The sequence below is a fragment of the Oratosquilla oratoria genome, chromosome 5 (genome assembly GCF_046742065.1).
Source record: "Oratosquilla oratoria isolate Oo_2021 chromosome 5, ASM4674206v1, whole genome shotgun sequence".
Classification (NCBI taxonomy): Eukaryota; Metazoa; Arthropoda; class Malacostraca; order Stomatopoda; family Squillidae; genus Oratosquilla; species Oratosquilla oratoria.
Genome location: NC_134781.1, coordinates 20,775,169 through 20,784,298, shown reverse-complemented (window position 1 = coordinate 20,784,298; position 9,130 = coordinate 20,775,169). Strand labels below are relative to the sequence as shown.

At 37.2% G+C, this 9,130-nt stretch overlaps 1 protein-coding gene across 6 annotated transcripts in view; it reads right to left on the bottom strand.

Moving 5' to 3' along the window:
* Nucleotides 1–5,940: 5,940 nt before the first annotated feature.
* The window catches only part of LOC143025395 (uncharacterized), a 28,124-nt gene continuing 24,934 nt past the window's right edge, over nt 5,941–9,130 (bottom strand). For all 6 annotated transcript variants that reach the window (XM_076185000.1, XM_076185004.1, XM_076185005.1 and 3 more), the window contains one exon: nt 5,941–6,177. The gene's annotated coding sequence lies outside the window, so the exon portion shown is untranslated. The remainder of the gene's footprint in view (nt 6,178–9,130) is intronic.

The following is a 9,130-nucleotide window of genomic DNA, read 5'->3' as shown; positions in this document are numbered from 1 at the left end:
GTGGTTTGGCTACCGACTTGGAGAATGGGAGAGTAGGAAATATAAGAACATAAGAACATAAGAAATAAGGGAGACTGCAAAAGACCATAAGGCCTACACTAGGCAGCTCCGTATCCATCACCACCTGTCATCCCCATCCATAAAGTTGTCTAATCGTTTTTTAAAACAACTGATAGTTTCAGCGCTTACTACGTGGTTACTAAGTTTATTCCATTCATCGACCACCCTATTTGTAAACCAATTCTTGCCTATGTTTGTCATGAGCTGAAATTTACCATCAATTTTGTCCTAATGAATTGTTTCACGCCGCTGTGGAATGCAACAGTGATCTTGGGAGAACTGTTGCTCCTTCTCTTATGGTTTATCATTAATTATAAATCAAGCCGAGCTTGGGTGACCTTGCCAATGAATCCCCAGCTAGGTCGGGTTCAGGAAGGCTATGTTTAGGGCATCATTTCTAGCACCTTCCTCATGTGGGATGAGCAAAGAGGCTCCTGAATAGGGATGCTCAGTCGTGTAGCCGAGCAGTGTTACTCTATTGTCCTACCAAATAGTGAACACGGCGTTCTCCTCGACTGCCGCAGAGGTAAGGGCTTGCGAAGAGTTGCCTACACCATCCGGACCCTCGGTCGTTAGTTGGGAGATTAGAGCCATTGTTTGTGTGCGTGTATTTCGGATTTGCTTTTCATTTATATATATATATATATATATATATATATATATATATATATATACACACATATATATATATATATATACATATATATATATATATATATATATATATATACACACAAATATATATATATATATATATACATATATATATATACATATATATATATATATATATATATACACACACACAAACACACAGGTGCGCGCGCGCACGACAGGTTATTGCATAAGTCACTCCTTACCATTGACGACCACTTTCGACCCCCGCTTCAAGACCTTACCTCCCTCGCAGGTGTGTAGAAGAATGTATGCCCTCGATACTGGATTTATAGCAGTTTGGGAAGATCTAACCTTATTGGTTGGTTTCGAGTATGGAGTACCATGTATAGGAGTGGGATAATATGTTGATACTCCTTCCCAAACGGAGACAGAATTATATACGGCGTTCAAATTATTGTCATTTGAAGCAGAAGCCTGTGCGAGAAGTGATTCGAGACTCTCATTTCTTTAATCTACGATTTGGTGGGTTGGAAGCTGCAGTTGATTTAACGTCTGTATTAGTGTACCTGAGATTCTAAATCTATCTCTTACCTGGTCATCCTATAATGTCCTTCATTTTTGTTTACCGTAGTGGTGGAATATATTACTATTACATTGGTATTCGTTATCACACGTGTCCTCCGTATTGGGGCGTCTGCCAGGACTGGGCTTTGAATTTGTCATAAGCTACCGTCAGGATTTTTCCTCGGAGCTACATACTGTGGGAGGTCCTGCATTCACTTTTCACGAGAAGTTATCAACTCTGCTGAATTTTAGGATAAGATATCTTGGGTACTCTAATGCCAGTAGACGTCTGCGAGCTGTCAAACTGATGGCTGGCAGATCAAGGTAGGCTCAGTAATGCTATGTCGCTTAGTGGAGTCGAGGTTGCTCAGTTACACAGCCTCCAGCTGAACTCTAGTGCTTCGTTATTCCAAGTGATGATTGGGCCTAACCTGTTTGTGTGGCAACTTAAAAATGCCTTCCAGAAATTACCTGCCTCCATCAGACATTATCAACTGAGAACCTTTCAGCTATAACTTCCAATCTCTTTAGAAACACACGAATGTCTCGATTTGCTTGAATAATGAATTATCAAATAATTTGTCTATATTTCACCAATCATGCCCATTACATTGATGTCTGGAGTGTAAAAACCGCAAGGGGAAATTTGAAGCCCATTTTCAAGTTCACTCTAATATATCACTCAAAATACTACGAACAGTTTTTAGTCCATTTGATTCTTGTTTGAATGGTGACACTTGGTTCTACATTCTGAACGTTGTTTATTACGTGTGGAATACCGAAGTTAAAAAATAGTGGGGTTAATTGAAAGAGAAAAAAAAAATACTAAACCTACACATTTAGTTTGATAATTAAAATCATGCCCAATTAAAAAAAAAATTGGGATTGGTTCGAATATTTTTGCACAATAAAGTAAGGTGTTTATTGTGTAGGTATAGTAGTGACAGACTTGATTGAAACTTGGGGTCAGGATAATTGCAATAACGAGCATGATTTTCATTAAAAAATCAGCTTCCTGGTTCAATTAGGGTGAGGGAGGAAAAAAAAGAAGTGTGTCTGAAGCAGACCAACGGCCTTATGACTGACAGAGTTTGGGGAGGTATGCCATAGGAAGTTGAACATAAATGCGAGTAATAGTATGGCGACAAGATGTGCAAGAGGAGATAGCAATGAGATGGAAAGTATTAAAAGAGAAAGGCTGGAGGAAATGGATAGCTTCTGGTATTTGTAGTCACATGTGGCAGGAAAGGTAGGAGTGGAGACAGATGTAAATTGTAGACTAAGATGGATGGATAGATGGGAGTGAAAGGGGCATTGAGCAAGAGGTCTAGGCAGGAGATAGGGTTGAGTAGAGATTGAATGTGTATAGATGACGACGTGATGCAAGGGAGGTTGGGGTCAGGAAGTGGTTCTGTGAATGATTGATTGATTGATGGAATTTTTGGCTTGAAGGCCAAGCACCAGAGCCGGTAGGCCATTCAGCGCAGAATATCATCTCAGCCCCACGGGATTTCTACCAGTCTTTTCTTTTACTGCACAATGGAGGGGTTGCTGATTGAAGTGGCCTTGCTGTGGAAGTGCAGTGTCTTGCTGCACTGCTTTTGACCCAGGCCAGTGGGTGGAATACAGGACCCATCACCCATCAAGAGCAAAGATGAAAGGGTGAAGAGTGGTAGGGTGTGGGTATATGCCTTTATATTTAGCTACCTCCCTTGCAAGGTGGAAAAAGCCTTTCCTATACAGTTAGCACACCTAGAAAAGCCAATGGGCCAGTACCACTTATACTGTGGGTTGGGACTACAGGCTTCCAGATATCTGCCTAATCACACATCTTTACTGGCTATGTTAGTGAGGGGAAGAATGAAATTACTGTTGGTGGAAAAGTTGGGCGAGTGACCATAGCCCGGTACTTCACTCTTGGCCTTACCTCCCCGTCAACCCACACGCACTACAATGAGGTGGCAAGATAGCAGTACCTCAAAGACCCTAGTTCTCCCCCTTGCTAGCTTGAGGAAGACCTTTACCCACCCTTTCCACAAAGATGGGCAGCAGTTAACAATCCTCCGAGAGGAGGCAAACAAAAAAAATTCACATAGCATTAGCCAAACTTTTGTTTTCATCATATTAGAGTGGTTGCGAATGGTAGTGGGGTACATGGGGATGAAATGGGTGGGGGTGGATTTAAGCCCATGACTTTGGCTACCTCTCATGTATGGGGGATAAAAAGCTGTTAGTATATTTTTTTTCCACTGAAAAAGTGCACATCAACCTGAGGATAGTGGTTAATAATAAATAGGCTTCCATGGAGTCCTACCCATCTTTATAGCCAAAGATCTTTCTATCATCATGCTTCATCTTACAAGCCAATAACTTGTGACTAATCCCAACAACTATAAGCCAGAGCGAAGTACAACAACGGTCCAATTCTTCTTACCAAGATATGGGTTTAAGTACCACTCTATATCCCAAGGGGTTTTTTCCCCTTACAAGGAAAGTAGCCAAGTCTCATCTTGGCTTCTCATAGAGCCCTATCTCCCACCAACTCTGCCCTGGGTCAGAAACAATGCAGCAAGACACTACATCCACAGCACGGCAACTTCACTTTATCAGAAACCCACCCCTTACCGTCCCATTGTGCAGATAAGACAGATGCTGATTGGACAGTTTCTAGATCAACTCAAAAAATTAATATTCCATCAGAAATCTACCCTGTAGACAGAGCACTGCCAAGATCTGCAATAATTACACTTGCATGGCTTTATCATCCTCATACTGCCAATACACCAATTGCCTTTGATGCAACAACAATCATCCAATGACATCATACTAAGCACAACACTTGACAGCTTCACATCTTTTCAGTGACTTCTGGCCTAAATCTGTGGCCAAAGCCAGTTTCCTAGTAGCATTCAAAATAAACAATCATACAATTTCTTTTTCAACCCACTTTGTGATCATCTAACAAGTAGGGTTCATGTGGAGCACATCCACGTTACACCTTCCAACTCGAGCCTTGCAAAAACTGTACCTTGTCCACAATAAAATCTTTCCAATTAATCCCCTCATGAAATAGGTCACCACGCCATTCTATGCATTCAACAAATCGCCCACATTTTCATTCATTTAATGGCTTCACCACAAGCTCAAGACTTCATTATCACTTTTTTCTTCACCACCGATAAAAGAACACCCGATTTACTACTTCCAACATGAGTTCAAACAAAATTAATTTTTTCTTTGTATTGACCCTTTTTAAAATCATAGCACAAACATGATTTGGGTCAAACACCTACACCATCCATTATTTTAAAGCGTGTAGAAACACCTACACCATCCATTATTTTGAAGCGTTAAGAACTTCCCTTAATCAAGAAGCATAAGCTTAATCATCCCATAAAAACTTTTCAGCATGGCAATTAAATCCAAAACAGTGATTACAAACAAAAACTATAAAATATATTTTGAAAGAAAAATGCACCTTCTAAACCAATTCACTTTTGTACTGATAATTAAATTAAAATTAAGATTACAGTACTAAAATTACAAAACATCGGATTTTCATATTTAGTGCACCTTTTAAGTACATGTCCAGACTGCACTTTTGGGCTGAAAATCATGAAAAATTTTGACTAGTGTAAATTTTGGGTTTTAAAAACTTTAAAATTCAAGATTTAATCAACATGCATTCTTAATTTTGTAGGTGCTCTTCCAAACTAAATAACAACAGCATCCTACTTTCTAATGGTTCTACATAAAGGCATTTCACTGTTAACGATAATTTATTTGGTTATGTTTAAATCTGTATAAAACTCGATCCAAAAAAGTCATAAAGATCTGTGGTTATTTGGAAATTCAAGCCCCGTTTGCTGTGGTGCTCTCCTGCAATACATCCCAGCAACCCCTAGCTTACTTCCCATGACAAATATATTGAGAAAAAGAAAAAGAAAACTGAAAAAAAAAATAATAATAATAATAATAATAATAAATAATAATAATAATAATAATAAAAAAAAAAATTAAAATAAAAAAGAATTAATGACAGCCCTCTTTTAATCACGTCTTTATACTTAATTCATTTTCAAATTCAATTGCAAGAATTTGCGTCTTGTTCTATTCATGACTTTATATTTCAATGACATTGCTACCGATATACAAATACCTGCTGCCAATGAAAGTCCACTACCAATGTTGAATAAATAGTTTGCAAACGAAGATTCCATAAGTATATATAGCCACTCTTCAGAATACAAACACTTGTCCGTGTACTATATGTATCCATATACTGATGCACCTCTACACAACGGTGTACGAATAAAATGTTGCAACATTCCTATGCATCATGTAACACTTCATCAAACCATATCAATGCTATATTTTATAGCAACTTTGCAACCACCTGCCATCGCCAGCGATAAATCAAGGAATGGGGGCTATGCACTAGGTTGAACACTCCATTCCCTACACACTATTATATATATTTATATATATACACAAAGATGATGGGTGTGCAAACAAAAACACTTCAGAGAATATGGTTTATGGAGAGAGAAAAGCAAGTCTTACACACTAGTTTTCATTTTTTTTTTTTAGTTTTGTTTTTTCCCCCAAGACAGGACAACAGCAGAACCCTTCACTCTTCTGCCTTGACTACTGGATCTGCTGCATCAACTTCCTTAACTGGTGATGCTGCTAGAACGCCCTCTTCAATTTTGACTTCCTTGTCAATTTTATCAACTTTAACATCTGTCTTTACAGTTTCCTCTGCTACTTCTTCAGCCTTGATTGGTGTTGTTACGGCTTCCTGTACTGTGTCGTCCTTACTGTCCTGTACTATGTCGTCCTTACTGTCATCTGCTGTAGCTTCCTTGCTCTCCTCTACTGTCGTTTCCACATCCTTGGGGGTTTCACTCTCCTTCTTTTCCTGCTCAGTAGCAGCTGAAACATCAGGTACACAATTAGTCTTTGGTCAATCTTGAAATTAAACGATGGGACCTAACACAAAGACTCATTAACTGCTGGGTATATGTTCACATGAAACAAAGATACTAAGTAATCCTTATAACTATTTATCTTCACTCCTTATTATAATGGAGTTAAGACAAAAATACTTAGTCACACACACCCACACACACAAAAAAATATATATACAGTAATATATGTATAGATTAATTGCATACAAATAATTCTTCCATTTCATACTTTAGTAGAAATTCTATTTGGACACATCTCAAAATTGAAGGAATTAGAACTTTAATAATTTTTGACAAAGGACATACAAAGGATAGAAACACTAGCTTAATTCATGCTGAAGGGAAAAGCAACTGGTACTTTGGAGATGGTAGAGAAAAAATGTAAATATAGAAGGAAACTGTTTTGCTCAAAAGAAATTGACATAAATGGGAACCTGAAATTTGACAATCAAATCTTAAAACTGTATGAAAATGACTGAAATGGCAATATAAATGGAGGGAGGGAAGGAGGGAGGGAGACTGTGGACAAGGTTTATTCCGTAGATTGCATACTGGAAGACATCATGATGCCATTAATTGAACAAAGGGGAACAGCTGGCAAAAAACAATGTACAAAAGATAAAAAAAAAAATTACAATTGTACCTAGGGCAACACAAGTCTTTGGTGATGTGACTGATTACCAAATACTATGAATATTAAATCATGGCAAAAACATTCCTCCTTTATACTAGTGAAATACATAAATTGATACGCTAGTTCAGGAGGTAATGATGAGATTGTGTTAAGTCAACTGTGCAAAGGAAATGGTTATATAGGAAAAGGATTTGATTAGGTGGCTGAAAGGTAGGTAGGTTGGTATATAAGTAGGTTCAGTAGATAGGAGGGCAAATAGGAAGGAAATGCAGAGATAAAACAGAATTTATTCTAAAAATGTGAAAAATAAAATAAATGTACTGACCAGTACAACTGTATAGTTACATATGAAATCTTAACATGGTATGCACACCAGTAGATAAAATAATATTGAAATACATGAAAGATGGTAACAAGAGCTGGAAAAAAATTATATCTTTATAATCTAGCTCCTGGAGGCTCATAAACATCTTTCAGGAAGAAATAATTATGCCAATGTAGGCATGTGGTTTACACCAGTAATTACCACAAATAAAGAATGAAAATGTTCCAAAACAAAAGTATTAAATGAAAGTAATAACATTCCATGTGGGAAAGACATCAATAATTACTGTTCCTCGTAAGATAATATGACACCACTGCACATACATCATGAGAATGCAAAACTTGCCAAAATAGTTTCATTACTTCACATTATGTTGCATAGTACTGTACTAATATGGTCGAGAGAACTCATTGGTCAGCAACACAATAAACAAGTTTTGGCAACAGAATTGCAGTCATTGTCACAAATCTTAGAGATTTCTACAACAATGAGATGGCAGGTGACCTGTAAGGCATGTGATAATATTGAATAGACAAGTTATGTGGTTGGTTTTCAGAGGAAACCATTAGTGCATAAAAATTAAGGAATATCCACATATCACAAATTAAATGGTTTGGCTTTTGATGAAGTGGAGGTTGAAACTTTGTATGACACTGGAAATTAATATGTACATTTACAATTACAAACATGGGAATTTGGAAGGAGCATGCAAGAAATGGGAAATTTAATATTTAGTGTATACTAAAGTACAGGGGAATTAAGGATTAAAAGAATGATGGATGGTGATGGGTATCATGGAAAGCATAAGGAGCATCTTGCTGTTCAAGGAATCAAACACGGTTTCTCAAAAAAGTATTACAAACATGAAAGATGAATGTGAGAACCTTGAATATATAATCTCGATTCATTCATCTGGTTCTTGTCTCCATTTTTTCTTTCCTTTCTTTAAACATGACAACTTACATTTAGGAAAGAAAAAGCTAAGAATGTATAGGATGTGACCCAATATACTGTGAAGATGGCATAACTCAACTGGTCATCAGTGGTGTGAATAAAACAAATTATTGTAAGAGTAATCTCAAGCACAATTGGATGGAATAAGTGAGATCATACATGTCTATATTGCACATATATACAGCAACTGCCTTTTCCCCCTTTTAAGAGGGATGCATGACATGAACCTGAAATGGTCTGTTATGACAACTGAATGTAGAGGGCTGAACTAGGAACAAGATGGCACAAAATACACTAGTCTCACTATTGTTGCACTTTAAGACTAGTATGCCACCTGAATCATTTATTAATGTATGGTGGAGGCATACAAAAACCACAGCACCTCCTTTGCAATGCCACTGTTGATCATTCCGGGAATGGGGGGAGGGGGAATTTATAGGAGCATGCAGCCAAGTAAACAAAATTTATTGCCAATACCATCTGGCTACCTTCATCTTGAAGGGTGGTATATTTTAAAATAAAAAGTATAAAAATCAAATATACAAAGCATACATTATAAACACATGCATACATATATTCTGTATATGTTGACATGTAGCATACATAACACCTTTCATACTTCCACCCACACACAGTCAAATATATACATTATGTACAAATCATCATATATACAATATATCAATATTTCATTATATGCAACAGGAACATTTACAAATATCTACAACAACACAGTACGGACTCATACATACACATACACACACTAATCCATGTAACATGTTAACAATCTACTTCTCTAGCTGTTAATATACAAATCAAACAAGACTAGTTAATGCATAATAAGTAAAATGCAATCCCATGCAAAATTATTCTTGGGTTATCACTCCTCTGGTTAAATGTAATGCTATTACCCCACACTTAATTAAAACACTACCTGCTCCTCACTAAATCAAACGATGAAACACACAGCAGAGCAAACCTATGTTATGTCACCCCAAGCAACTCCCT